This window comes from Mastomys coucha, unplaced genomic scaffold (assembly GCF_008632895.1).
Source record: "Mastomys coucha isolate ucsf_1 unplaced genomic scaffold, UCSF_Mcou_1 pScaffold7, whole genome shotgun sequence".
Lineage (NCBI taxonomy): Eukaryota > Metazoa > Chordata > Mammalia > Rodentia > Muridae > Mastomys > Mastomys coucha.
The window spans coordinates 13,755,541-13,763,580 of NW_022196913.1; the positions used below are offsets into that span (position 1 = coordinate 13,755,541).

The 8,040-nt window shown below is 42.2% G+C and overlaps 1 protein-coding gene across 2 annotated transcripts in view; it reads right to left on the minus strand.

Moving 5' to 3' along the window:
* Window positions 1–941, minus strand: part of Wdr37 (WD repeat domain 37) — a 68,713-nt gene extending 67,772 nt beyond the window's left edge. The window contains exon 1 of one of the 2 annotated variants that reach the window (XM_031359764.1): window positions 682–941. The gene's annotated coding sequence lies outside the window, so the exon portion shown is untranslated. Of the gene's footprint in view, window positions 1–65; window positions 251–681 lie in introns of those variants that run through there. The other variant, XM_031359763.1, reaches the window with a different exon arrangement.
* Between the last annotated feature and the right edge of the window lie 7,099 nt (window positions 942–8,040).

Consider the following 8,040-nt stretch of genomic DNA (forward strand, 5'->3'; position numbering starts at 1 on the left):
CCCCCCCCCCCGGCTCCAGCACCGGAGAAGGATGCCAAGCCAGACAGCTGAGAAGATGGCGTCACCTGTCACAGCAGCAGCACTCGCGTCCGCCTGAAACCAGCCTAGGTCGCACTCCGTCCGTAGATCCCCGCACCGAGGCTCCCAGGACAGACCCAGAGCCGCCAAGAAAACCGGCCGATTCCCGCACTGACACAACCCGGCGACCCGAACTGGCGCGCCCGCACTTCCGCTAACTGCGGAAGTCCCGCCCTCGGATATGTTCCTTAAATTAAAAAAAAAAACGGACCGGAAGCTCCGCCCCGCGCCCAACGGCTGCGGAAGTTCTTTCCTGGTCTCCTTCGCACAGTCCCACAGGCTTGTTCCGCGCAGATAGTCTCCTGTTTGGGCTTTCGACTTTGACGCTGGTTCCTGGAGACCTCGACTACGGCCTAGCTGTGCGCTGAGCCAAGACCTACCGAGTGACTGCAGAACGAGTATGGCGTCCCCTGGTGGCGCAAGAAGGCTCAGCGCTTCCCCTGTTACGAGCTTTCCCAAGATGCTCACAGGCACTACTTAGACCCCAGAATCTGCACCACACACTAACGGGACGCGCCATCCTTGCGCGAATTGCTCCCCGAGACCCCGGAGCGTTAGTAGCATGGAAAAGCACACGCAGCCTCCGGGACTGTGGGTACTTACCACTGCAGGGGTTCCGGTGAGGGGTCCACGGTCAGGCAGGTTTTAAGTCCATCTGTCCTAAACACTTGCACAATCCCTAAAACTGGAAAAGAAAATAATCTATTAAGATGCAAAGTCAAGTGTGCTATTTAACGTAATCAGTTTCAGAATCTCTCAAATCCAACTGCTTTCCAGGCTGACGTGCTAGGAATGGCTTCTCAGGCAGGGCTCCGTGGGAGCCTTGCTAGCTGGCTGCAGGAGAGCCTGGTGGAGATAGAACTATTAATATTTCAGCTTATCTGCAGAAGATGACTCACCCAGTTTCCTTCTGAAATATCTGATCACCATTGGCTAAGAAGGGAAAACAGAATCAGCTGTTCACTGCAAAAGGTGGGACTTGAGCTTCCTTCCCCCCCCCCCCCCCCCCTTTAATCTAGGTTGGGAAGACCTACATAACACACTGGAACCCTTACATAAACAGCCTTGTCTTTACGAGCAACTTTAACTGGATGTTTAAAACTCACCTAAAGTAAAAGCATGATAGTATTTTCCTTTCAACATTCTTCCTATAAGATAAAACGAAAGGTTCAGATTCAAAAGCTGTAATGCAATATGTTTGCTGGAGAAGAAACAAATTTATCGTATTTGGAGACTCGAATAACCAAAGCATTCTGTACAAGAAAATGTGGGGTTGTGTATTAAGTATAATATTCAGGGAGCTGGAGAGATGGCTCAGCGGTTAAGAGCACTGACTGCTCTTCCAAAGGTCCTGAGTTCAAATCCCAGCAACCACATGGTGGCTCACAACATCTGTACAGCTACATTGTACTCATATACATAAAGTAAATAAAAGTATAATATTAAAAAGTACAATATTCAAAACTTACCACTAGCAACATTCTGTAGCTATGAACCGAGGAAAAAGATTTGGCTTCTCAGAGAAATTACTGTCAAACTTGGAGGCTGTGACAAAGAATGCATATGATATTCTGCTGTTAGTGATAGCCAGCAGAAAGCACTGTAAGCCACAATTCCATATCCAAGTAACATTCCACTAAGTTTGCAACAAAGCAGCCACAGCTGGATGCCACTTAAGATACTTTTAATGAAAGTACATTTTATCTTTGATATATTTAGAGTTCCACAAAAAAAAAAAAAAAAAAAATAGGGTGTGGTGGTTTTAATAAAATGGCCCCCATAGGCCCATAGGGAGTGGCATTGTTAGGAGATGTAGCCTTGCTGGAGTAGGTGGGGTGTTGCTGGAGGAAGTGTGTGCCTGGGTCTCAGAAGTTCAAGTCTGGCAAATGAGTCTCGGTCTCCTGCTGCCTTCCCATCAGCTCCTGCAGTACCATGTCTGCCTGCATGCTGCCATGCTTCCCACCAAGACAACAATGACCTGTAACCAGCTCCAGTTGGAGGTCTTTTGTGAAAATTGCTGTGGCCTTGGCATCTCTTCACAGCAATGAAACCCTAAGAGGTAGCTGTCTGTTAAGAGCACTGAGTACTCATGCAGAAGACCCAGTTTCAATTCCCAGCACCCACAGGTTACAACTGACTGTTGTTGAGTTTCAGAAATTGCATCACAAACCATACGAACACAGATCTCAGGTAAGCAAGGATGGTGCATAGAACACACACCCCAAGGCTGATCAATCTGGACCACAAAAAGGACTCAGGAACCTAATTTTGTGGTACCAGTCTGTTCTTAGGCAGGCTTTTTACAGGGAAAACCTGATTGAAAGGTTTAAAAGGTAAAGGGGTTCAGGGGGAGCAGTACGAAACTCTGCCTAGCTAGACAAAAGTAGTATCTGCTAACCTCTAAGCTGATTGGTGCTGAGTGAAGTAAGGGGCGGTAGTAAACGGGAATTTCAGGGCATTGAAATGACAGAGCATAAGTATTATAATCATAACTTCTTGGCTTATTAGTAGCATTCTTCAGTGTCAGCTATGGATAATTACTTCTGGAAAGTGGAGCCTCAGAACCTGAACTTAATTTCACCTTGTGAGCAAAATGGAGACTAAATATAAAATGGCTCCAGGGATGTTAAAAGGAGCAGGCCTCAACATCTGTAATTGCAGTTCTGTGGGCTCCAATGCCACCTTCTGATCCCCTTAGGTATGAGGCACACATATGATGTACATGTATGCAAAATATTCATACACATAAAATAAAGTTTAAAGAAAAAAATCAGCAGGGCAGTGGTGATGCATCCCTTTAATCCCAGCTCTTGGGAGGCAGAGACGAGAGGATCTCTGGGTTCAAGACCAGACTGGTCTATATAGTGAGTTCCAGCACAGCCGGGGCTATACAGAAATCCTGTCTTGAAAAAAAAAAAAAAAAAAAAAAAAAAAAAAAAAAAAGCCTAAAGTGAAACTTTTTGCATAATATTAGGAGTTAAGAAAGCACTGTATGAATCTGAGTTACATAAAGGAGCATTACTCATGCATAGCATAGTGTACTTGTATTATGCGTTCCAAATCCTACATTTCACCATCTCCGGATTATATACAAAGACATCATTGTGAAAATATCACACACACCCAAACTCATGGTACCACCCAAGTAATAGAATCTTCACAAAGTACAGTGTTGAAATGCAAATATTATGATATTGTGTTAGTTTTCTAATGCTCTGATCAAAATGCCTGATAAAAAAAAAGTAAGGAACCATTTCTTCTGATACATGGTTTCAGGGTAATTAGTTCATAGTCACTTGTGCAGGCTATGGTGGTAGGCACATTTGGCAGAAGAAATTCTTCACCTAATGTCAGACAAGAAGCAAAGAACAAGGCAAGGAGAGGCCAGGAATAATATACTCCTAAAGACTTATCTCTGGTCTTAGGCCCCACTATAGGTGTATAGAGTTTCCTGACTCTTCCAAAATAGCACCCCCGTCTAAGGAACATGCACCCAAAATGTGACCCTGTGGAGATCAGTTTTGTATTCAAACCATAACATTCTGCCCTTGGCCTCCAAAGATTCATGGTTACCTCCTAATGCTAAGTGTGTTGAGTCTACTCCCAAGAGCCTCTAAACTCTGTAACAATTCCAAGTATGCTCCAAAGACTAAGTTCAAGATCTATAACTTTTAAAGAATGTTTGTGTGTGTGTGTGTGTGTGTGTGTGTGTGTGTGTGTACACATGAATGCAATTGTTTAAGGAGTCCAGAAGATAGTGTAGATCTCTTAGAGTTATAGGCCACTATAAGCATCTAAACATAGTTCTAAACATCAAACTTAAGTCCACTACAAGAGCAGTTCTTACTGTTAACAGCTGAACGTCTTGACAGCCATCTGAAATACTTAAATTCAAGTCTCTTCTGAAACCCAAAACAAACTTAGCTATGAGCCCATATAAAAACAAGTTACATATTCCAACATTCAAAGGCAAAAAACAAATGTTGTTGTTATACAAGGATGAATAGAAGAGTCCAAGGTATAATTCCCAAGTTTCATCTCTTTGTATACATCCCATATAGAGAGATAGTTGTATGACTCTGAATTGCATAAAGAGGCCTATGCATGCAGAGAAGGCTTCTATCATACATTCAGAATCATGCTTTTGGATTGGACCAAAACAAGACTAAAATTCAGCACGGAAAGCATTAAAATGTGTAGCTCCCTGGAAGGCTTGTGGAAGAGTTGGGGGAAGGGTTGAGGAATCCAGAGGGGACAGGAACTCCATAAGAAGACCAACAAAGTCAACTAACCTGGACCCTTGGGGGCTCCCAGAAACTGAACCACCAACCAAAGAACATTACAAGGTCTCCTTCCTCTCTCCCAAATAGTCCCTACTGTTTTCATGCTACATAATTCCATTATTCACCCAATTGCTGCCACTGCTCTCCATTTAAAGTTCTTTCTCCCCTATCATACTCCCTCTTCTACTGTATGCCCTTGAACAATGTGTGTAAACGTGTAGATAAATTTAAATATATATTCCACATAGAAAGTATGGTAATTTTTGTCTTTCTGAGTTTGTTAAACAAAAAGATCTAAGGTTCAGTCTGTTTTCCTGCAAACAAATCTTGCCAACCATACCCTATAATCCACAGCCATGAATCTGCTGCTCTTCTGGCCAAACTGCCTGCTTCTTAAATATTCCTCCTCTTCTTTGGCTTCCAGTTTCCACTGTAAATATGACTTAAAATCCTCTAGTATTGTCTATCCCAAAGTATGAACATTAAGCTGTCTTAAATTTTCTCTGCTGAATTAATTAGTTAATTACCTTTAACGTTCACACCTCTGAAAGTCTCAGGTTGTGGGCAAAAAGTAAGCAAATTTTTAGCTAGAATGTAACATGAGTGGCCTCTGGGGTGATACCCAATAGAGTATTTGAAATTTCTGTAACCACTAGAGGCCTCCAGAGAAATGTCTCATGTCTTCATTTCTCTATTTTTTTAGATTTCTTTCTTTTTTTAAGCTTTTTTTATTTTATGTATGTGAGTGCACTGTTGCTCTCTTTAGACACACCAGAAGAGGGCATCAGATCCCATTGCAGGTGGTTGTGAGACACCATGTGGTTTCTGGGAATTGAACTCAGGACCTCTGGAAGAGAGGTCAGTGCTCTTAACCACTAAGCCATCTCTCCAGCCCCTTCTTGTCTGCATTTCTATTGCATTCTGGTCTACAGAGGTCATACAGAATAACCTAACATTCTAGGCCTTTTCTAGACTACACCGAACTCTACAAATTCCTCCTGCAAAACAATACCAAAGACTTAAGAACCACGTTGTTACTGGGTGTAGTGGCTCAAACTGTAATTCCAGACCTCGGAAGCTGAAGCAGAATCATCATCAGATTTAGACAAGCGTGAGCTATGCATAGTTCCAGGCCAATCTGCACTACAAAATGAGAGAATACATAAATTAAATAAATAAATAAATAAATAAATAAATAAATTCACCACAATGATTCTGTTTCCTCTACTTACTGGCATTTAAGTCTCTGTCACCAAATACCTGGCAGAAATAACTTTAACATGCAAAGATTTGTTTTGGCTCATGGTCTCACATTTCATTGTCCCCGCTTCCTAAAGGATTCCAAATGTTCAAAGCATATAAAGTGAAATCATAAGGTAAGAGAAGAATCAAAGAGCCTGCAGCTCAGCTCTGTACCGCACTACTTAGGAACCTAAGATGGGAGATCCACAAGTCCAATGACTGTCTGGACTGGAGAGTGAGTTGAAGGCAAGCCCAGGCAACTTAGTGAGAACATATCTCAAATTTTTTAAAGTGAAAAGAAAGGAGTGCACTGCTCACGTAATGTGTGAGCACCCAGGCTCAGTCTTCAACAATGGGTATAACACCTCTGCAGTGCCTAAGATTTTACTATGACACTCAGTGACTAGTTTTCAAACTGAATGTGTTCATGAGCTTTCCATTGCAGTGATCACACACCTGAGTCAAGAAAGGAGAAGATATTAACTTTGGTTCATCTTTCAGAAGTGTCAGTCCATGGTCACAAGGCTATGCTGCCCTTGAGCCTGTGTGAACAGGAAGGTAGTCATCATGACATAGAGGGCAGGACAGAGCAAAACTGACCACCTTACTGAAGCCAGAAGGGCATGGACAGAAACCAAACAATCTTCAAGAATATGCACCCAGTAAGCTAGTTCCTCCAACAAGGTCCTGGCCTAAAACTTTCCATTACCTCCTAACAATTCTGTCATTTGCCAGTACACTGGAATTAACCCATTGATAAGATCATAATGCTCATGATAACATGACCCCTGGTTTAACCTCTGACTCCTGCTATTTTGCTGCATTGAGGCTCAAGCCTTCAACACATGGCCTTTGTGGGTAATTTTCTCTCCAAACCATGATCAATGAGAAAAAAAATTCCATAAATGTGTATTTCATTTATAAGATTTTTAAAACTCAGTCTACTGGTTGGATTACTCTGCCACTTTGTTTCTTGCTTCATCACCCATAAATACATAAAAAGACATAAAAGTGCTTACAAAACTAATCATAATGTAATTGCAATAGTTGAAGAAAATCCCTGAAATAATGCCTAAGGTTCAATGCCTGTACACTTCAATCATATGTAATTAGGAAAAAAGGTAAGGACTATATTTCTAAACTCTTATATTGTTCATCTCTGCTTATCCTTTGAAAAACATTCTTAATGTTTTTGACTGGGCCAGAATGGGATTCTGACACAAAAGCAGAAATACAAATCTAAAGCAAGCAATATATAACAAAGGCCAATTCAAAACAAGTGCAGGACTCTCCAAACAAGTCCTCTAGAAAGCTCTATAAAAATAGACAGCATCTAACTATTGGGATTAAAGTTGAAAGGACCTGAAAAGCCAAGGAATCCCCAGGAGACTATAACCGTGAAGCATTGGAAAACTCAAAGGCCAGCAATCCAGTTTGAAGTTACAAAATGTTGCTGAGTTTCCCTGAAGTATGAGAGTCTAGAACTATCTTCCTTCTAACCTTCAATGATAAACACAGCTAAAGTACCTATTCTTGGGCTACTAAGTTTTACTTCCCTTCTATCTTTGTAATGCTTCCCCCTTTTTTGGCATTCTGTTGATCAAATAAAAACATAGTAGGTTAAAATATTTCAAGCCAAACATGGTGGTGCATGCCTGAAATCACAGCACGTAGGAAGGGAAAGTTGGAAGGACAAGAGAAGCCTAAGGCTATATCACATCTCAAATACTTTCGTCAGCAATACAGATACACTACTAGTTTAAAGCCAGCCTGAGGCATATTTTTTTTTTTAATTTCCTGTCTCCTTTGCCTGCTCGCCCTGTGAGACTGAGCAACTGCTAGATACTTGGACTAGTCACAACTGCCGCTGACCATTGTTGGGGAGTTAGACTACAGACTCAGAGTGGCTCTGGTTCCTTCCAGTCACTCTAGGCTGGTGTCCTGAGCAGACCTTGGGCCCAGGCTCTGCAGCCAGTCCCACAACACCCAGAGGAAGCTGCTGCACTCCCAGGTGCTCTAACAAGCCCAGGATCACAGGATCCCAGAACAACAGGATCACAGAGACAGCTTGACTCTGAGGAGTTCTGACACAACCAGGATCACAGGAAGGATATGCTCCAGTCAGATTTATCAAGAACAGGTAGCACTAGAGATAACCAGAAGGCCGGGGGCGGGGGGCAGGCTTAAGAAAATAAACAACACAAACCAAGGTTACTTGGCATTATCAGAATCCAATTCTCCCACCATAGCAAGTCCTGGACAGACCAACACACAAGAAAAGCAAGATTCAGATCTAAAAGCACTTCTCAATGATGATAATACAGGACTTTAAGAAAGACATACATAGCACCCTCAAAGAAATACAGGACAACACAGGTAAAGAGCTAGAAGCTCTTCAAGAGGAAACACAAAAATCCCTTAAAGAACTACAGGAAAA